We start from the raw sequence: 24,977 nt of genomic DNA, 5'->3' as shown, positions 1-24,977 counted from the left end.
CAGAAGCAAGTTTTAGGCTGTAATGGCGGTGCAGGCACATACTGAGTGTTACACCAGACAGGGCCTGAGGCTGTAGAGGGCTGCTCTCGCATCTGTAAGTGACAACCTCCGTGAACTATTGGGTGCCATCAGTGCTTCTACCAAGCAAGTGGATAGATGGTATAATGAAATGATGGCCCTCATCAGCCATCGTGTGTCCGTGCTTCAATGTGTGGTCGGGATGCGGTGACACCCGCGTGGATGTGAGCCAGCAACACCAACAGCTGGCAATCAACGTGGGTATGCTAGGGCACCAAAAGGCTCCTGTAGTGGCAGTAGCAGCCCTTGCAGTGTGTGGGGTGTGCTGTCCACACCACACCACAGCAGGCCATGTACAAATGGTCCTGGCCAGTCCCAGGAGGGATGTGGTGGCAGTGGACAAATCTCATCAGCAGTTGAGATTAGCACTTCAACGTCTGTACCTGGATGTGCCCGCGGAACCCCTGGTAGGCACAGTCCATGTGTCCCTGGCTGGAGGCAGTGAACTACACACCCTGCCAAGTATGGTCTGCAGCTGTCCATAAACACCTGTGTAGGGCAGCCACAAGCAGAAAAAACACAAAATATACTACTAAAATAGAAAAAAAAATGGCTTCAGAAAGCAACCAGTAGTTTTAAAGTGCATAAAGCGCATTTTGTTTAATAAAATCAAACTTCTTCAGATGCAAAACAAATGTTTGCATCTGAAGAAGTTTGATTTTATTAAACGAAAAGCACTTTATGCACTTTAAAACTACTAGTTGCATTCTGAAGCCATTTTTTTTCTGTATCAGGGCAGCCACAAGGCAGAACTGTGTGCATGCATACCGACACACTACGCAAACACACCTCGGGCAACCTTTTACCTACACACACCACATCACCTCAGCCAGCTCCCCAGAGTACACCCCTCACACACACACACATGGTGTCAAATGTATGGCCCACCCTCAGCCTCTGGTAGATCAACACTACACCCTGTGCATATGATGATACCTGTGCCCCATCCCTGTCATCCATGCCATCGATGCAGGGGCAGGCTGATATAGTTCTGATGCACATGGTGACTGCACACCAATGTACCACAGTTCTGCAGTGTAACATGTTGTAGGGAGTAGAGTGTGAGACATATTTGGCAGGTAGTGTAGCCATCCAGCAATGATGACTTCTAGCTGTTAGTAACACTGCTTGGTTGTGGTCTCTAAAATAATATGCAATTGTGTTGTAGGTGTACATGTGTCAGCACGAGGGTGCCCTGTGCATATGATGATACCCGTGCCCCATCCCTGTCATCCTTACCATCGATGCAGGGACAGGTTGATATGGTTCTGATGCACACGGTGACTGTACACCAGTGTACCACAGTCCTGCAATGTAACATGTTGAGTGTGAGGCATATTTGGCAGGTAGTGCAGCCATCCAGCAATGGTGCCTTCTAGCTGTTAGTAACACTGCTTGGTTGTGGTCTTTAAAATGATATGCAATAATGTTGTAGGTGTACATGTGTCAGCATGAGGATGCCCTGTGCATATGGTGATACCTGTGCCCCATCCCTGTCATCCATACCATCAATGCAGGGACAGGCTGATATGGTTCTGATGCACATGGTGACTGTACACCCGTGTACCACAGTCCTGCAGTGTAACATGTTGTAGGGAGTAGACTGTGAGGCATATTTGGCAGGTAGTGTAGCCATCCAGCAATGATGCATTTTAGCTGTTAGTAACACTGCTTGGTTGTGGTCTCTAAAATGATATGCAGTTGTGTTGTAGGTGTACATGTGTCAGCATGAGGATGGTCTGCAGTCATATTGCACAACGGGGTATGTCACTGTGCTGACACCATGGCAGTGACATATCTGGGGTACAGTTGAACACATTTCACAATTACTATACCCGGTATTGCCTGTGCCACATGAACAGGTGGCCCGCTGAGGCGTGTATACCCTGCAACCTGATGTAGACCCATCCACATACACGCACACTGTTACTTGCCAATACTGGGGCTAGACCCCTACCTAGCAATGTCGTGATACTGACGTGTGTGGCTTACATTGCACAAACACTGCCTTAACCACTCTGTATTCAACAGACCTTGTTCTGCCCAGCAACAAAATGAACAGCACTTACAGGTCTTGAACTCAGGACCCTTTACACTGAAGTCACAACACTTAATCACTATGGAAACGGCTGCTGTTTTATCAATATAGCTGTCATTACACATATTGAGTAGTATTGAATAATTGCCTTTACTTTTCAGATTGTGTAGTCCTTGTTATTAATATGACTGTTGAATCACATATGTTGTTTTATCATGATGTACGTATAGCAGATACATCCAGTGGGATACATGTGGGAGGGTATACACAACCCTGATGTTTACTTATGACAGGTATATGGTTGTATACATATCATAAGTGTATAGATGTCTACATGTACATACACAGGTATACACATACGTATGTCTGTATACACATCTGTATAGTGCTACACATATATATGGCCATGTGTATATCTCTTCGTATGTACATATGTATACATATATGTATATATATATATATATATATATATATATATATATATATATATATATATACATATGTGTATATATAGGCATACGTATATGTACATATACATATATGTGTATATAGCTATATATGTATGCACATCCTTTGTGTACAGATATGCCTAGTTATGTTGTTTTATATATATATATATATATATATATATATATATATATATATATATATATGGATATCTATAACTATATGTGCATACATATCTATTCCGATATACCTACTACTGTCGATATATCTGTAGATATCCATATGTATATGTGCATATGTATCACTATCTGTATATGTGAAGATATATATTGCTCTGTATATGTATATATCTGGGTGTGTATATGTATATCTATGTACATATGCATACCCATCTATATATGTCGATATGTATATGTGTAATCATATATATAGATATCTGGATAATTATATGTACAGATATTTTTTACCATATGTCCTGGACATGGAGTGTAGCCCTACCCCAGCCACTATAGTCCCAACGTCATAGTGCAAGGGGATGTCAGGCATGTATAGCAGGTATATTATTAGACTATTGCTACTGTAATTGAGATTGTCTTCACAGACATGGTGTTTGTGGGAGGTCACATTTGCTTTCCACATGTGTGCCATTGGCTAATGACATACATCCTAAGGACATCATAGTAAAGTATCACTGCTAGCACATATTGCACCTGTGGATTGTAGCAGAGATATTGGCTTATATATGATGACATTCTGAAACACTCTGTAGAGTCCAGAGGTATACACAGAACCCCTGGTGCAAAACATGTGTACCATGCATGCCAAAATGGATGTTAAAAGCCTTGTAGATGGGTATAACTCATAATGACTGGTATACATATGTCACCATTGATTATGCATTCACAAACCCCTGTCTGACCTGACACATAATAACTGCTGGTACAGGGATGCCATGGTGACATACTATCCACTAGATATCGACATACATCTGTAGAGCATCACACTGCACTGTCTGACATACATGACTGTCAAGGGTGGCCCGGCAGTGGTACATCTGGCAAGTATCTGCACATGACATCTCACTGGGTAAGTACACTAAGCTGCTAGGCATGTAACAATGCACTGTGCAGGCTACAGGTCGACTGGCTCAACACTGGCCTACATCTCCTATGAGGGAATGCACATGCACCTGCATATATAACAGGCTCTGCAGGCATGTCACAGCACAGGGTAAGATACACCTGTGTGAAAGTGCATAACCACAACCAATGTGAACACAGCCACAGCCACATATGGTAAGATAGCATATTATTACAGTATATGGACTATCTGTTCAACACCATCCTCATATGTGCCACTCACAGACTAACCCTTCATATACTGGGCTGCTACACGGTTTGGTCTGCAGGCTGTCTGTGGTATGGGACATGTGTGCTTATGTCCCTACAAACATGTAAGCCAATACAGTAACATACAGTGGAGCAGCATGTAACATCAGATAGGACGGGACCTATAACAATGACATCTACCACAGTCTGTACACAGGCTAAAGAACATATTAACAATACACATAGTGTCGACATTCACCATAGGTACACAGACCTCAGTACTGTCAAACAACCACAGAATGTCCAGGTTATGTCATCAAATATAACCCCTACTTTACATAACACGTGTAGCATTCTGATATCTCACTGACTTGTTATCGGATATGATGACACTAATGATGGTGTACAGCACATATGCACCTCTTATTGCACGGCATATGTACAAAGGTTGACAGAGTTGTGGGTGGAAGCACATACACAGGACCAATATTGACATGTTGTTGTGATAACCGCATACATTTACTGTTGTAACAGGGTTTGTTGCAGCATATGTCCTATGAGGGATATGATGTCAGTAACTGTCACAGCTTTCACCATCTACAGACTGCAATCCTCACACTACCTTCTGCAGTTCACAGATACATGCTCTGCGGGTAACACATGAAAGCAAGGGCACAACACACTGCCCAGTCTGCAGATGACCTTACAGATGCAGATTCCTCATAAACATAGAAATTACATGGCAGGCATTAAAACATGTAGGACAGCCATATCCACACACACACTGTTAAACCAACATTACTCCACATACAGTACAGCAGCACTTACAGTGTGTAGTCAAGGCAGGCACATCCCCCTCCTGTGTGTTGCCCTGTTTCCACAGTGTATGTTGTATGAGGTAAATCCCCAATCCATCTGAGATGCTGTTTGCCAAATGACAGATCTAGTTCCTGCTCACAGTGAATGAAATGAGCCAACAACAACATGATGTTCCTAGATATTGAAGTGTGTTTCCATGCAATTGGCTATGGGACTGTTACCACAGCTGTTCCACATGCAGTCAGCTAGGGGAGGGCTGCAATTCGTGCAGAGGCCATCAGCTGATCATGTGCATCACTGAAAATACACATGCTGCTGCCTAAGCAAAGCAGGTGTAGATTTCCACATCCACCAGAGAGGGAGTAAGAGAGGTAGACAGAGACAAAGACATGTCAGGGAGGGGAGGAGAGGGAATGTAAAACTAGGGAGTAGGAGAGGCAGACAGGGGCAAAGACACATCAGGGAGGGGAGGGAGTTTAAAACCTAGGCATGTTTGTGTCACACATCTACCAGCACAGGGTATCAAACTCCTGATGACTATGTCATGTTATCACATTTCTATGCAGTTATTAGATGAGTCACATAGGTTACATGTTGTGGAGCCCTCAGAACATATATGTGATGGTGAATGATATCTGCAACAGAGATATGGTAGGTATACGGTAGGTGTAGTATACTTGTCTGTTCGCATGTACAGTTGCCAGCAACAACACAGCCATATTCTCACAGGAACGCACACACATTGACACACTTGACAGGGCCAGGAATACAACCTATCATTAGTGAGATTGCCACAGCACAGTACTGTGTAGGTATCAAATGCACCACAGGGGTCATACAGAGGTGTTATGGGCAAAGGGTATGGGGAGGTGTCTGACATCAGACAGCAAGCTTCAGTATGCTAGTGGGGGTTGTAGTGAGTGTGGATGTGATCATACGCATCATACAACACACACACAAACACACAGGGTGCCAGTACTGACATACATGGGTGCATTTCTGCATGAGTGTGTGGTGCCAACTGTGCCAGATGGCTATACAAGGCTAGGTGATAGGTATACCTTGGCATCAGGCCACATGATGATGATCAGCATTGTGGCTCAGGGCTGTGGTTTCTGCATTTGCCCACACAGGTGGGTATTGTATCCCTTATCCAGTCACCTGGGTGACTATTGTGTGTGGCCAATGCTGTGCATCGCTTGCCATGTATGTGTTCATTAGTCCATGATATGGATGGTGTCTGGGATGTGCACACCTCCCACATGCATGTACAGTGACATGTGGATCTCTACCTGGGGTGCCTGGCCCATGTTGTGTATACATATTATCAGCAGATGTGCCAGTCTTGGCCACCTGTGGCAGGAACTGGTAATGGACCGCAGGTTTACCCTGCACCTACATTAAAAACATGCTAATGGCATTCCCTGGTGTCAGTGCCATCTGTCCATACAGGGCATGTTTTCAGGCATTGTATGTCCTTTGTTGGTCACATGTGATGGCACCACAGGTGCTGCAGGTTTCCAATGGGGAACATGGGGAATGTGCACTGTCTGCATGTACGTGCCTTTTGGACAGATGGATAGGGTGCCATGCCCTCTGTAGCCCACTGCAGTCACTCCATAGTTACTATCAGTTGCCAATATGCAGTGTACTACCCACATATTGGCTGTTACCTAGGCATGTGTTTGTTTGGGTATGGTACATGGGTTGAGAGTGTGCTCCGTGTAATACTGGGGTTGCTAACTGTGATTGCCTGGCCTTGATGTCACATATAGGTATGGATTTGCACCCTAGCCTTTTGGCTATTTCACATCTATTATCCCTGTATGGTGAACATTGTGATATATACTAGGGCCACCATCTCCACACAGGATATGAGTTATACACACACACACACACACACACACACACACACACACACACACACACACACACACACACACACACACACACACACGCACACACACACACACACACACACACACACACACACACACACACACACACACACACACACACAGCACTATGCAGTTATAGTAAGCGCCATAGAGATTACTGGAGTACCTCTTCCCCAAAGGTGTATATCATATTGGATGACAGCAGGACTGGCAAAGTAGGACATCTGACTTGTAATGAATATGGCTAGGCTAAAATGCATTGCTCCCTACACAGACAGTGATATACACAAAAAATCCACAACTGGCATGTGTGGGTATAGAACCCCTAACAGAGGTCTAGATCACATTAAAGCACGGAGCTGTTGTAGGACGCATGATGTGGATTGCCAAAGAGTGTCTTTCCCAAAGGTGTATTTCACAATGAATGACATCAACAGGATTGTCAAAGTAGGGCATTTGAAATGTACTGAGTGTGACTAGCCTAAAATGCATTGCTCCCTGCACAGACATTGAAACACACACAAAGCATCCACAACCAATATGTGTGGGAATAGAACCCCTAAGAGAGATCTATATCACACTGCAGCATGGAGCTGTTGTAGGATGCAGCACGTGGATTGCTGGAGAACTTTTTCCCCAAAAGGTGTATTTCACAATGAATGACATCAGCAGGATTGCCAAAGCAGGGCATTTGAAATGTACTGAGTGTGACTAGCCTAAAGTACATTGCTCCCTGCACAGACATTGAAACACACACAAAACATCCACAACTGACATGTGCGGGTATAGGAACCCTAACAGAGGTCTTTATCACACTACAGCATGTCACTGTTGTAGGACACACCACGTGGATTGCTGGAGAACTCCTTCCCCAAAGGTGTATTTCACAGTGAATGACATCAGCAGGATTGCCAAAGTAGGGCATTTGAAATGTACTGAGTGTGACTAGCCTAAAATGCATTGCTCCCTGTCTGGTCTACTGGTATTTTCAGACATGGCCTTCATGTGTTTAAGTGTGTAAGCATGCCCAGTATGGCCTTCTCTATTTAATGTGTGGATCAGGTCCAGGTAGTTTGTACTGCAGTGCTGACCTTGGTGTTGTACACCAATAGGTGGCATGCTGCTTCTGCAGGGTATCCATTAAGCATTTGGCGTTGACTGTTCCTACATTTCTACATGGGATGGGGTGGGCTCAGCAGACTATTTCTACATTTCTACACAGGATGGGGGGGGCACACCTGACTGTTATTACATTACTACATGGGGGGGGCACACCTGTCTATTTCTACATTTCTACGCAGGGTTGGGGGCACACCTAACTGTTATTACATTCTTACATAGGGTGGGAAGGCTCACCTGACTATTTCTACATTTCTACACAGGGTTGGGGGGCACACCTGACTGTTACTACATTACTACGTAGGGTATGGTGGCTCACCTATTTCTACATTTCTACACAGGATGGAGGGTACACCTGACTGTTATTACATTACTACATGGAGGGGGTGGGCACACTGGTCTATTTCTACATTTCTACACAGGGTTGGGGGGCACACTTGACTGTTATTACATTACTATGTAGGATGTGGGGGGCACATGTGACACCTGTACACATTTGCTATGACTGTACTGGTATGTCAGGTATTCCATTTCATTCTGTATTTTTAACTATCATGCTGACTAGAGGCATACCAGTGTACTACAGATCGTGGCTTTGGTTGCCATACATATTATTGTCTGACTTCCTACCCTTCAGAACTAACATCCCCACTGCCTGCCCTGCTGTAGTCTGTCTGTGTAGGCCTGGGGTGGAGGTTAACCATAGCCATATATGCTGATCCCAAGGATATTGCCAATATCCTGGCAGATCGATTCAGTGCCAGCTTTACCCCCCCCCTCACCCCCTAAATGGCCCATCTCAATACCGGAAGATTGCCAAATTCCGGTAATAACGGCCACACAGGTAAAAAAATGCACTCTCCAAAGCTAAGAATACAGCATCCATGGGACCAGATGACATCCTGGGCTGTGTACTACATGAACTACAATATGAACTGGCACCTCACCTAAGTGTCATGTTTAATCATAGCCTCACCTCAGGTTTCATGCCCACTGAGTGGCGCAGAGCTACAGTTATCCCACTCCACAAGGGGGGGGTCCACCTTGGATCCTGGAAACTACCGTCCCATCAGTCTGACAAGCCTTATCTGCAAGGCCATGGAGTGTATTATCATGGAACTTATAAACAAAGACATTGTCAACCTTCAAACACTGGACCCCACCCAGTTTGGGTTCGTGAAGGGCCGATCTGGTCTCCTGAACCTGATTGACTTCTTCAAATCAGTCTCCAGAGCCATGGACATGAGTATGGTGGTCCACACAGCCTATCTAGACCTTGCCAAGGCCTTTGACACCATCCCCCACTGTGGAATCATAGATAAACTTACTAAGCTGGGCATTAATCCCTACGTCACCCAATGGGTTGCTAACTGGCTTATTGATAGAACCCACACTGTAAAAGTAGCCAACTCCAAATCCAGCTCCAGACAAATGACAAGTGGAGTACCTAAGGGTTCAGTCCTTGGACCGCTCTTGTTTGGCATCTACTTCTCTGAAGTACAGGCCAACACTAAGGGACTCTGGCTAACAAAGTTCGCAGATGACTGCAAACTGGGAGCCATTATTGAATCCCCAAATGATATGGATACTCTACAAAAGGGTCTTACAGAAACAGATGCCTGGTGCCAGAGCCATGGGCTCAAGCTCAATGCCAAGAAATTTATAGTTATCCCCTTTGGGAAAAAACATGTATCTGTGAATTACCATATAGGTGGCAGGACACTAAACACCGAAAGTGTGATAAGAGACTTAGGGACACAGGTGGACAGTGGTCTCTCCTTCGATAACCACATTGCCACAACAGTCAGGAAATCCTTCTATGTGGCATACCTCATCACTAAGGGCTTTTCATCCAGAAAAAAGGAGGTAATTGTCCCACTGTACTCATCCCTCATTAGACCCATTATAGAATACAACACCCCATTTGGTATGTACCTCTCAAGACATCTGCAACAACTGGAAAGGCCGCAGAAATACCTCACTAAAAGACTCACAGGCCTAAAGCAGATGGCCTATGCTGACCGCCTTAAAAAACTCCAGCTATGCTCTGTCGCATATTGTCTGCTCAGAGGTGATCTCTGCTTAACATACAAGGCCATGTCAAACCCAGAGTTTTTGGACATGCTACACTTAATGAAATCCCAATCCCTCAGAGCCACATGCTCCAGGGATCTATACCTTGTCATCACAATAAACAAAACATGCTGGAGGGATAGGTTCCTGACCCAGAGACCCCCAGACTCTGGAATAGATTGCCCATATATGTCAAGCAGAGTGCCTCTTTGGCCCTCTTCAAAAGGAACCTAGACGATTGGATGGGAGAAAGGAAATTCACCCCGGGGATCACATCAGTCACCCTGCTAGACAGGGGTCCAGGGAAGTAAATAGTGTGGGAGAAAATAGCCAGGGAAGTGTTATGGCTAGGCTTGTATAGGCCCTAGGGCTGATAGCCTAGTACCAACCTGTGAACCTATGAACCATCATTCAGGGGCCATAGCACAGGCTTTGTTTGGGTTTGTCTACACCTGTCTTGCTGGCTGAGACAGTTGTTGGGTATGTGAACCACCCTGACTGGCATGTGTGGGTCATATGGGCAAACATGTCGGTCAGCACATTTCCTGCAGTGGGTTTTGTCACCCTGTGTAGTATTGCCTACTATGGCGACTCCAGCATGTGTTACAGATGTCATGGTGCCACTGTGGGTGTCTGCTGTCTGCTGCCATAACATTCAACCACCCAAATCCTATGCATGTTCCCATCCATACCATAGACACAGGTAAAGACACATTCTACTCCTTTTGGCAATTGGTAGGTTGATTGACTTACCTTGAGGATGTGCCAAACTTGTGGATGGTGCTGGAGGGCTGCCTATGTCGGATTCACATAGTACACTCACTATACATGGCTGAGCATAGGTAGTGTCATGTTTGGCATCCCTTTTACTGTATGTGTGAGTCAGAGAGAGGTGTCATTCCCTGGGTCCCTATTGTGTCAGTGTATGTGCTATGCGTTGTCTCTTTGCCGCAGCCTCGGCATAGTGGGCACGCCTCCATCTGCCTACTGGGGCAGTCTCAGGTTGTTCCTCCTCCAAGTCGCTCTGCGTCTGTACATGCCTTGGCATTGGTGGGGGGTTGTTTGGCCCTGCCCCATGCTGTTCCTGCTGCAGCTGTTTCTGCAGGATCATATTGTGTAGCATAGCACATACCACAACAATTTGGGTACATGTAGCTGGTAAGTACTGCAAGGCTCCACCAGATGTGCCCAGTCACCGGAACCATGACCTGAGCATCCTAAACACATGCTCTGTTATAAGTCTGGTCTGTACGTGTGCCTCATTATGACGTTCTTGTTCAGGTGTGTGTGCATTTCTGATGGGTGTCATCAGCCACGGCTCCAGTGTGTAACCAGCATCCCCCCACTAGGTGACCTTAGGGGATGTCCCCATTGGCAAATCTCTGGTACAACTGCGTTAGATGCCATATGTGGGAATCGTCATAGCTTCCAGGTCAGCCAGCACACACATTCATTATAATGCCCTGGGCATCACATATGACCTGGCAGTTGATGGAGGGGATGCGCCTGCGGTTGATGTAGGCCCTACCCTGATCACCGGGTGGTGCTTTGATGTGTATGTGCGTGCAGTCTATAGCACTCACTACCTCAGGGGAATCTTCTATTTGGTGGAAGAGATGCATATTGCTGGTCAACACCTCACAGGTGTTAAGGAAATATATGTGCTCACTGGCATGTGCTGACATGGGATCCAGGAACTGGTGGAATACTCTGGATGTTGATGTCTGTTAGATCCCCATGATATCCTCAGCTGAGCTTTGGGAGGTACCTGTGGCTAGTATTCCTAGGCTACACATACCTTGGTATCCACTGGGATGGGGTTCCCCTCAGCCAGTTTTGTATGTCAGGTGTGGCTGGCACAGTTCAACAATTTGCTGTATAAGGTCTCTGTTCACCCTATAGTGCTCCACTATCTCCATCTCATGTAGCCTCTGGTAGGTTACCCTGGGTCTGTACACTCTTCTCCATCTCCTCACTGTGGGTTGATCAGCAGCATTCACATTCTCACCACCCTCAGCATCTTGCACATGTTGTTCTATGTTGCCTGCTGCAACTCTTCTAATTTTGTAGGCTTGTTTGTTAAAATTTCCCCACTTGTATACACCAGTGGTGTAGAGTGTGGGAAAAACCAGAGGGGAAAGTGTTTGCTTAGTTTATAGTAGTGTTCTGGGCTGGGCTGGTCTGCTGCCTATGTAATTGGCTGATTCTGATACATTTCATCTGCCAGCTAAGCTAGTTCTCCTTGATTACCTTCCTACTGCTGTTTTCCCTTCCCATTGCCTTCCTGTTTAAGCTAGTGCACGCGCCATGCAAGCAGAGTGCTCAAATGTGCACACTGCAGCTATTTCCTGGTTTAACCTCTTTTTTTCCCCTGTAAAACCCAGTGGCACGCATACCCGCTTAGGCTTTGTAAAGAGTGATAAGCAAGTTTAGACACCCTTCTAGCTTAGCTGTGCTAAGCTTGGAGCAAACCCGAGCCACAGGGCTCCAATCTGCTTACAGTATGCCTAACTCCACCATGATGTCATCTACCTACTATGCTTGCATCAAGCTATTTCTGCTCTTACACTATTGAGACCTAGCTCACATGTTGGGGAAAACTGGGATTCACTATCCTTCCCTCATTTGCATAGGATTGCCTGCTAATGTATAGTTACATGTCTCACACTGAGACTCCCCCTTAGCGACCACTACTCACTGTCCAGGTTGTCTTCTGCCTGCCATTGACTTACATGGCAGAATAGTGAATTTAGTTAGACTGCTTATTTTAGGTTTATTTTATTATTTTCCCCCGGATCCCGTTTACGCACCGCTGCCCTACGCTTAAACAGCTGAGACTGGCTAAAAAAATAATTAAAGTTGATTTTTGTATTTTTTGTATGTTTGCAATGCCAATGGCCTTATACTTGGCCCATTGGCATGCTTACTACAGGATATGCAGCCTTTATTTGGTGCTGTCATAGCTCTGTTTTGGATTTTGCAGAAATGTACTCGGTTACTAACCGAGTACATTTCTGCGGATAGCACTAGTCCTGCACAGACTGTTGCAAGCTTCTTGGATTGCAAAATCACCTCATTTGCATAGATGTCTCCTGCAAATGGGGTGATTTGCATACCAGGGCTTAGTCATTGCAGGATTAGTGCAGGAGCGCTCGTGCACGCCCCTGCAGGCTGTTCCTGGATCGCATGGCAGACATTTTGCCTGCTTGAGCTCCTGCACTGATCTTGCACTCCCTGCAAGCTTTTGAGAATCCGGGAATGTTTATGTCTCTATAGGACAAACAATTGTCTTTAACAATCCAGGTTTTTTAGTTTGGTATTAACTTCCTGTATATCTCTCTGTTTACCATTTTCACTGATGCTCCTATATTTATTACCACCTTTACTACTTTCTCCCAACTATATGTTTATTAAAAGCTTCAAATTTTCAGGGAGGACAATGAGAAGAATGGAATGGTTACAGGTTGTTAAATGAGGCAGCTATAGTTAGACTGACATCTTCATAGCCATTATATAAATAAGATATCAACAATCTCAGAACAACAGAACTGAATAGGGACTATTTTCTAGAAATGGAAAAACAAGTCACAAATGTTTTTGTTGATATGGCATAGTGTGGACTTGACATAACAATGTGATATACAGCAGCAGCTATAAGTATCTGCTTACTGAAAGACAGAAGAAATACACATGAAAGGCCTGCATACCAAATTCTGATCCCCTGATAACCCTTCAGGATTAGATAAGTTAAACAGAATAGAACATTATGAAGAAAGGCTTCCTGTCCAGCATCTTAACAAAGCTAAACCATTTTACTTCTTACTTTAATATGCTAACTGCAATATCCAGCTTTTCTGCGCCATATTTTATTTATATTGCATACACATATGTTGCTTTCTTCCTCAATATTTTCCTTTTTTGTTCCTTGTCTCCTCTGTGTGTTATATATCTTGCATATGTTAAGCTACTCTGTTTTGATGGCTCTCTCTATATCTGAAACATTTTGCTTGACACTGTTTCTGCATAATTTGGAAAGGTTATTCTGTTTCATTCATTCTGCATATACTTTTCCTAAGGGTAAGTACTGCCCACTGTCAGAAAACTTTGTTTCACTGTATCTGCATTGTCATGTATAACAGTCTTTTCTGCATGTTCTTTTTCTCTCTGCTTATTTTTCACTTTGTTAATTTCTTTAATTGACTTTTTCTTTCTCTCTTTTTATTATCTTATTTATGTTTGAACCCCTCATTACTTTTTGTATTTCTGAGTTGACAAGGGCTCTGGCAAAATTGAACAATTTCTCATTTCTGGTTGACACAATGCTGTTTTCTTTATTCTGTGAATATCATCTCTGTATCATTTGTGCCTTTGGTTCTCCAATAATGTCAGATAATTCACATTCTTGGTGATGCAGTTATTTCTTCCCTATTCAGTTAGTGCTACATGTCTGATTTAATGTTGTCTGTGTGCTCAGCCTAGTGTAATAGATTTGTGTGGTCTCATAGTCTTTCTGCCTTGTGATTTTATACATAATATATTTCATATTTTACCTTTTTGTTGCACTAAAATGACTATATAGCAGATCTATTCTACTCTGAAATTTGTCAAGGCTTTGAAATGACATAAAACATAAACAAAAAACATAACTCATCAAAGAGCTAATTTACCTTATTGATAAGTCTCTCAAGATGTGAAGCTTCTGCCCTGGGTATTCTCTTTAACTTTTATAAAGAACTCCAGGTCACACACAATATAGGGAAAACAGAGTAAACAGATCATGAAAAACTAATTTGAATGACTAGTTGTGGCTTTAATGAGTTGTGCCACAATGAGATATTAGCCTTCTTCTGTTGTCCACTTATTTTATAGTTTCATATTTATCCTACATTTGTTGTGTTGCCACGTTTAATATTAAAGTTGCTAATTTATCATCTCCCATTATACCTAATAATTTGCATAGCTGTGAAAACTGGCTACTGACTTCTTGCAGAGTGAGTATATATTTGGTGTGTTCCAGTATATTTCAGATAGTAGCAGGAAGAGCCATAGATACAGATGTTAGATGTAGTGAGAGCCTATGGAACACTCACTGGGGGCATTACAGAGATGGGCAATGCTTTTTGTAGCCTCATGGATAACAGCTTCAAGGTAGAGCAGATTTAAAAGTCCAGTAAAGAGTGGCTCCATTTTGTGATTCTAAGGCCCATAATTACAAGTCTCAGAGTTTTGAGACAAAAGCAGCAAAGCCAAAGGAGATTAGTGAATGTCAACAATTGCTGTTCTTCTTTAAAGTTATTTTGTGCTGTCAGGCAAAACCCATGCTCCCCAATGGTGGAGCTGTACCCTCACACCCCTCTACTTAACTCTAAGATTACCATGCCTCAGAGAAAATAGAATAGTCTGAGTCACAGCAATCCCAGATTTAGTACATGTAATTCAATTGTTTTACACATGCACCCTTAACAATTCTTGAACTCATGGTTACAAGTCTCAGAATTTATAATGATACATTCTTTAATGAATGAATAACCATCTGCTGAATAAATGCATCCTTAGATTAGCTGACTAACAAATATTTTTGCGATCTGCTTTTTCAAATAATAATTCACATTCCCATAGGGAACAATAAATCCACTTATAGACCATTAGGGAATAGCATAAAAAAAGTGGCTCATGCATAATTCATGAATTTTCACTTTCTGCATGCTCTTCAAGTTTTGTCCTTTATTATTAGTTATCACATGCTCATGACCTAGACTATTCATGAACTGCAAGTTCATTTCTATAGGGAGAACAGCATGATAGAGTCATAACAAGTTATCCCTTATTCTGCATCTACAAATGCTTGGACTATGGATTTCACGTCAGGACCTCCCATTTATGATTACATGCTTCTTGATTACTTTCTTTAATTCTACTATCCTTTTAAAATATTGGCAGGACCTCATCTCCTTTGGGGAAGTGATAGGCCAGTACTGACACATATTAGTTAATTACATTACATAGCCCAAGGGCAGTTTATGTACATCACATACCTGCATAAAGTAAACAAGATGTGGTAAGATCAAATTATCAAGATTGTAAACTAATGCCTCATTCATCTCCTAAATATTTACAAATGTTATAGCTACATAACACGATGCAGGGCTAAATGGAACAACTATATTTAAGTGTAATAATATACTGGATGGTGATACAGTGGTCAGGAGTAACAGCAGCATAGTGGTAAATATAACATATCAAAGGCAGTTAGAGGCTGCAGCAGCAGTCATCACAGAGCACTAGGTCTTAAATCAATAGTAACATGTCTGCCTCTAACACCCATGATTTTCCATATTCATTATAACAACATGCTGATAACACATAGATGCCTAAGTTAGCCAACAGCATCTGTGTTGAAGAGATTGACCCTACAGTGACATTTATGTTGTAAGGACGAATGACTGTTGGAAGAATCTGTAACACAGTAGCATGTGTAGCCTTACAGACAGTGCAATTAGAGTGCTTGAGCTATAAGTGCAGAAGCTATGCCTAAAACCTGCAGTAGCGTGACCATATCTTCCATGTGATAAACATGGCTATAAGCAAATTGTGTCTACATATAGGCTGACAAATGGATGGCTGTGCAATATAGGCTAAGGATGACTACTTTATATATTTATGCACATATATGTATAGTAAATGACTGGTAGCTGCTGTGAGACAAAAGAGCGACTCAGAAGGTATTGAAAATTCCTTTATAACTGCTGAGCAACCAAGACAACACTCCAAATGGTAACTTAAGAAATAAGGCAACACTCAAAGTAATAAACAACACTCCAAGCAGTATTAAGCGCTTTCGTCAACCAAATGACTTCATCAGAATGAAATACTGCTACTAACAACTGTTTAATTATAAATCATGAACCAATCATCTCAAACTTACATCACTTCCTTCCAAAATATTATACTAAATCAAATTACTATATTAACAATTTTTTTAAAAAAATAATTAAAACCTATCTATCTATTATACATAGTCCATAAACAGCTATTATAAGCATTAAACAAAGATAACATCTACCTAAATCACAATAAAAACATAGATCTTAATTTCAACACTGACGCCATAGATATCCTATCGTTCAACCCAGGTGAATGATATGCATCCAGTCTTATTTGCCACTTAAGCTCAACAAATTCTAAATAATCATCGACTGCCCCCCGTGGTCACATATCAGCCTGTTCCAATATAAAAAATGTAAAAGAATGGTTAGGTTTATTACAAATGTGGTTATATAGTGCATTATTCTCATTTTTATGTTTGATGTCATATAAATGCTGGTATATTCTATTTCTGAGGGCATTCTTAGTCTTTGCCACATAATAACTTTCACACTTCGTACATAATGCCCAATAGACCACCCCCTTACTATAACAGTACATTTTCTTCTTATAAGTAATAATCCCCAAATTTTTTAATTTAATTTTCTCTGTATTCATAACATAAGGGCATTGGGTACATCTTCCACACTTGAAAGTCCCTCCTTGTCGTGTTTCATGTTTTGTTTTTTCAAATAATCCCTTAAAAGAAATATCATTTTTATAAACTACCTTATGTTCAATACCAACTTTCGCCTGCACATCAAGGTCTACCTCAAATATTTTCCAATATTTGGAAATAATATTTCTAATAGATAAAAAATCACTAGAATAAGTAAGGATGAACACTCGTCCAAAATCCATTAGATTATTACAATTTCTCTGACCTCCAATAGTGACCTGAGCTAATAGGAAAGAAAAATGCCCATTAATTCTCTTATTTTTAACTTCATTGTATATATCAAAGACAAAGGTTAGAGGGTAACCTCTCCTACAAAGCATGTTTTTCATTACTTCACATTCTTTCAGGAAATCATCAAAATCAGAGACCATTCTAGCCAGTCTCACGTATTGACCCTTAACTAGGGCCTTCTTTTGGTGCAATGGGTGCGCACTTGCAAAATGTAGCAACGAATTGGAGTTTGTTGGTTTTCTATATAATTGAGAGATGAAACAATTATTAATATAGTCTTTCCTAATAGTAACATCCAAGAAATTGACAAAATCCAAGTTCTTATTCATAGTAAATTTAAGAAAACCAGTTGTATCATTTATGTATGTGAAGAACTTCTCCAAGTCCTCTTCACTACCATTCCAGAAAAGGACAATATCATCAAGGTATCGCCCATGCAATACCCATGAAGCCCTAAATTCTGAATTAAATACAAACAGGTCTTCCCATTGTGCCAAAACAATGTTTGCAAAAACTGGAGCACAGCACGCAACCATTGCCACGCCTTGCTTTTGTTTAAAAAGATGTCCTTCAAAGGTGACAAAATTATTATCCAACACAATTTCCATACATGAACGAATGGTTAAGATAGTCTCATGTTTAAATGTAGAATTGGCGCATAAATAATCATAGAACCATTCAAGGCCAGATTGATGAGGTATAACCGAAAACAGGTCACACACATCAATAGTGGCCAGAATGAGGTTCTTATCAAACATGCCATGTTGAATTTTTGTAAGGAAGTCCCATGAGTCCTTTATCAAAGAACTATGACTATTAAGTACATTTTTGACCTTACTGCCAACAAATTTAGCAAGACTATAGGTTTTTGAGGCCTTAGCATCAACAATCGGTCTTAACGGTGGATTGGAGATGGATTTGTGAATTTTCGGTATACCAAAAATTGTCGGTATTCTAGGATGTGCAGTTAGCAAGTAGTTATAAGTCTCAATAGTGATTTGCCCATTAAAATAGCTGTTCTAATTCTAAATCTATATTACGATAGGCCAAATTCATTTCATTACGAGAAACTTCTAGGCATAACTCACTATACAACATATCAAACATTTTACTGTTGTAGTCATTCACATTCATTATGACCAACCCACCCCCTTTATCAGGTTTCATTAACTTGATATCATGTTGTTCACGAATGTCCTTAAGCAAAATAGCTTCCCTCCTTTCAAGGTTATAACTATCAATTCTCTTGTTCTTTCCATATAATAATTTCCTGATATCAAATTCACATAGATTTTCAAACAATTGTACTAAAGGTTGAGATGGGGGTGAAAAAGTACTAGGTCTCCGAAGTTCCAAAGGCTCAATGTTCATGTTATCATTTTGAAAATATAAAGCTAAATTCAGTTTTCTTGTAAAAAGTTTTAGTTGAAGAATATAATCAACTATTCTCCCCTTGTTTATAGGAACAAAATTCAAGCCTTTTGATAATAAGTCTGCCCATTCACTGTTTACTTGGGCCTGACTATAGTTATAAATACTATAGTCTCCTAACCTATTATGCACCACATTACATTCACTGTGATCACAATTATTACCATTTTCAAAATTTTCAAAATTCATCTCCGGTATGCTCCCCATCTCCCCCTTCACGGGCCACCTCGTGAGTTGTTCCCATAGTTGTAATGCTCCTGCCTCCTGTGTCTCTGATTCAATAACCTCTCTGATCTCCGTAAAGGAGGTTGTTCTAAAGGGGATTCAGCCTCATCATTTTCTTGTGTGTATATGTCTCTGTCATGCCTTTCTAAGGACATTACATTATTGTCCCTATTTTGGCTCTGCTGCCCCCTTGGTGGTTCAGGATAAGCCCATTATATATATATATATATATATATATATATATATATATATATATATATATATATATATATATGAAAGTAGTCGTGCCCTACTAAAAGAGAATGTTTGGACTCTTAAACATAACGGCAACAAAGTTATGACATTTAGCCTTTACTTAGAGGAATCATAGATTTCAACAGCAGTTATCACACATTATTTAGAATAAATCCTGTAGTAGACAGACACCCCCACATATGATCAAAATAATAGTAACAATATGTTATACACACAGAAGGCATACAGCAAGATTAGGCAACACAGGAGTGTTCTAACAGGCAAGTCTACAGTGCAGAACATTGGACCGATAGAGGGAGAGAAGACAGGATATTAAACAAAGCACTGCTGCATACTATGTATGACTGTATGCATGTGCATGTGTGTGTATGTGTGTGTGTGTGTGTGTGTGTGTGTGTGTGTGTGTGTGTGTGTGTGTGTGTGTGTGTGTGTGTGTGTGTGTGTATACATGCTCAGGTGGTTTGCACCCTATCCAAGAATAATTCACAGGCTTATGTACTTTGAGTGCTGGTGTGGCCCCTGTCTTACTCACAAAACACAGAGCTGGATTAAGTGGGTTAATGGAGAATGAATAAATGCATAAATGAAAACAGTATACTCAATGCACACAGTGCCATGATTTAACTTATATGTACTGCCACTGTCCTGAATGCTAACATACCCAGGACCCCTCTGAAAATGGACACTGTCCAGCATGGCCAACCTAGTCAATAAAATGCAAATAAATAAATGTCAATAAATAAATAAGTTTAGTGTGGCCCTGCTCACTTGAGCAGCCGACCTAACTGGTTTTTTTAAGTGTATTAAAATCCCAAGAGTACAGAGGCAAAAGCAACATGTACATGTTATAGAATTTCTACAATTTTCTTTTGCTATGTCACGCATTTCTGAATGCAACACATTCAGCAGCATTTTATGCTGAAACATGAGAGTCTACAGGGCAAATCATATTCTCACCTAATAGAAAAGACTAGATGTACTATGTTACTGAAATGAAGCACCTCTGTTATAGAATTTTACAGAATTTTGTTTCTGTTGTTTATATAAGATTAATTTGTATGAGCTAATATAAAATGTTTCATTGCACTCTTTTAGAAGAAACTTGAGAAATATTTTCTCCTGAAATATCAGATTTGCAGTTTTTTCTTGCTTTTGGTTTAATCAGGACAAAACTGCACAAAGCAGGGATGTTCTGGAAAAAAAGATGGACTGGTCTAGCAACATAACAAATAAATAGTAAAGTATATGAAACTAAGAGTATTGGTTTATTTATCTCAACACCCATCAGTTCATTTTGATGTGGTTCATTGTGTAAGACTAGAGTCTATTTATAAAGGCAACTGACACTGAGCCTCCCTACATTTCTGTACATTTTTTGTGCACCCAACAGCAGATTGCATGGTTGCCTGCTAACCTTTGCCAAGTTTAATTCCTGCAGAGCAGGAGGTAGGAATCCAAAGGTACGTGAGGGCCGTATGTAATTTTGCCTCTGCCAGGAACCTCCAGGGTGTGCTGAATGCATCACATCAGACAATACCTGGGTGAACTAAAGACATAACATCAGACAACACCTGGATGTACTGAATACATCACATCAGACAACACCTGGGTGTGCTAAATACATCACATCAGGTAACACCTGGGTGTACTGAATACATCACATCAGGCAACATCTGGGTATACTGAAAACACCACATTAGACAACACCTGGGTGTACTGATTACATCACATGAGACAACACCTGGCTGAGCTGAATACATCACATCAGGTAACACCTGGGTGTATGAAAAACATCACATCAGACAACACCTAGGTGTACTGAATATATCACATCAGACACCACCTGGTTATGCTGAATAAATCACATCAGACAACACCTGGGTGTATTGAAGACATCACATCAGACAACACCTGGGTGTACTGAATACAACACGTCAGACAACACCTGAGTGTACTGAAGACATCACATTAGATAACACCTGGGTATACTGAATACATCACATCAGACAACACCTGGGTGTATTGAATACATTATGTCAGGCAACACCTGGGTGTACTGAAGACATCACATCAGACTACACCTGGATTTACTGAATACATCACGTCAGACAACACCTGGGTGTGCTAAATACATCACATCAGGTAACACCTGGGTGTACTGAATACATCACATCAGAGAACACCTGGGTGTACTAAAAACACCACATCAGACAACACCTGGGTGTACTGAATACATCACATGAGACAACACCTGGGTGAGCTGAATACACCACATCAGGTAACAACTGGGTGTATGGAAAACAGCACATCAGACAACACATGGGTGTACTGAATACATCACATAAGACACCATCTGGCCGTACTGAATACATCACATCAGACAACACCTGGCTCTGCTGAAGACATCACATCAGACAGCACCTGGATGTACTGAATACAGCACATCAGACAACACCTGAGTGTACTGAAGACATCACATCAGACAACACCTGGGTGTACTGAATACATCACATCAGACAACACCTGGGTGTACTGAAGACATCACATCAGACAACACCTGGGTGGACTGAATACATCACATCAGACAATACCTGGGTGTACTGAAGACATCACATCAGACTACACCTGGGTGTACTGAATACGTCATGTCAGACAACGCCTGGGTGTGCTAAATACATCACATCAGGTAACACCTGGGTGTACTGAATATATCACATCAGACAACACCTGGGTGTACTAAAGATATCACATCAGACAACACATGGGTGTACTGAATACATCACGTCAGACAACACCTGGGTGTACTGAATACATCACTTCAGTCAACAACTGGGTGTACTGAATACATCATGTCAGACAACACCTGGGTGTGCTAAATACGTCACATCAGGTAACACCTGGGTGTACTAAATACATCACATCAGACAACACCTGGGTGTACTGAAGACATCACATCAGACTACATCTGAGTGTACTGAATACATCACATGGGACAACACCTGGGTGTACTGAATACGTCATGTCAGACAACGCCCGGGCGTGCTAAATACATCACATCAGGTAACACCTGGGTGTACTGAATATATCACATCAGACAACACCTGGGTGTACTAAAGATATCACATCAGACAACACATGGGTGTACTGAATACATCACGTCAGACAACACCTGGGTGTACTGAATACATCACTTCAGTCAACACCTGGGTGTACTGAATACATCATGTCAGACAACACCTGGGTGTACTGAAGACATCACATCAGACTACATCTGAGTGCACTGAATACATCACATGGGACAACACCTGGGTGCACTGAATACATCACATCAGACAACACCTGAGTGCTAAATACATCACATCAGGTAACAATCTGGGTGTACTGAATACATCACATCAGGCAACACCTGGGTGTACTGAAGACACCACATCAGACAACACCTGGGTGTACTGATTACCTCACATGAGACAACACCTGGCTGAGCTGAATACATCACATCAGGTAACACCTGGGTGTATGGAAAACATCACATCAGACAACACCTGGGTGTACTGAATACATCATATCAGACACCACGTGGTTATACTGAATACATCACATCAGACAACACCTGAGTGTACTGAAGACATCACGTCAGACAACACCTGAGTGTACTGAAGACATCACATTAGACAACACCTGGGTGTACTGAATACATCACGTCAGACAACACCTAGGTGTACTGAAGACATCACATCAGACTACATCTGGGTTTACTGAATTGATCACATCAGACAACACCTGGGTGTGCTAAATACATCATATCAGGTAACACCTGGGTGTACCGAATACATCACATCAGACAACACCTGGGTGTACTGAAGACATCACGTCAGACAACACCTGGGTGTACTGAAGACATCACATCAGACTACACCTGGGTGTACTGAATACATCACATCAGACAACACCCGAGTGCTAAATACATCACATCAGGTAACAACCTGGGTGTACTGAATACATCACATCAGGCAACACCTGGGTGTACTGAAGACACCACATCAGACAACACCTGGGTGTACTGATTACCTCACATGAGACAACACCTGGCTGAGCTGAATACTTCACATCAGGTAACACCTGGGTGTATGGAAAACATCACATCAGACAACACCTGGGTGTACTGAATACATCACATCAGACACCACGTGGTTATACTGAATACATCACATCAGACAACACCTGAGTGTACTGAAGACATCACATCAGACAATACCTGGGTGTACTGAAGACATCACATCAGACAACATCTGAGTTTACTGAAATGATCACGTCAGACAACACCTGGGTGTGCTAAATACATCATATCAGGTAACACCTGGGTGTACTGAATACATCACGTCACACAACACCTGGGTGTACTAAATACATCACATCAGACAACACCTGGCTGTACTGAAGACATCACATCAGACAGCACCTGATTGTACTGAATGCATCACATCAGACAACACCTGGGTGCACTGAAGTCATCACATCAGACATCACCTGGCTGTACTGAATACATCACATCAGAAAACACCTGGGTGTACTGAATACGTCAGATCACACAACAACTGGCTGTACTGAATACATCAGTTCAGACAACACCTGCATGTACTGAATACATCACACCAGGCAATGCCTGGGTGTACTGAATGTGTCACATCAGACAGCACCTGGGTGTACTGAATACATCACATCAGACAACACCTGGGTGTACTGAATGCATTACATCAGACAATACCTGGGTGTACTGAATACATCACTTCAGACAACACCTGGCTGTACGGAATACATCACATCAGACAACACCTGGGTGAATTGAATACATCACATCAGACAACACCAAAGTGTACTGAATACATCATATCAGACAAAACTGGGTGTACTGAATACATCACATCAGGCAACACCTGAGTGTACTGAAGACATCAAACATCACATCAGACAACACCTGGGTGCACTGAAGACATCACATCAGACAACACCTAGGTATACTGAATACATTACATCAGACAACACCTGGATGTAGTGAATATATCATATCAGGCACCACTAAAAATGTGTAGCTCATCTCATAGTAATACATACTTTAACAATAACCACCCAGTGTAGCATACTGTAGTTATGTACTGTCTCATGACCAGGTGCAAATCTGTATTAGTTTCAGATGCCTGCCATGATAAAGACATTTTATGGTTATATGCAAGGTTCACCCTATTTTACAGAAGCATATTTTACTGAACAATGGTGTAATGAGTGTAATGAACCCAGCTTGTCAGTAAGATAAAGCGATGAGAAATGAACATTAAACAGCTGACACCAAAAACTGAGATGTGAGAAGTGCATATGTGAAATCTGTGAACATTAATTTGCTAAGAAAGACTTGTGGAAGCATGTCATGGTCCACCTGTTTAGAACATTGCAGCAATGCACAGAGCAGTACACTGTGGGAGAGTATCACCTCCTAA

The sequence above is a fragment of the Protopterus annectens genome, chromosome 8.part0, assembly GCF_019279795.1.
Source record: "Protopterus annectens isolate FY-2018-M chromosome 8.part0, PAN1.0, whole genome shotgun sequence".
Lineage (NCBI taxonomy): Eukaryota > Metazoa > Chordata > Ceratodontiformes > Protopteridae > Protopterus > Protopterus annectens.
Note: the sequence above shows the minus strand (reverse complement) of the source record.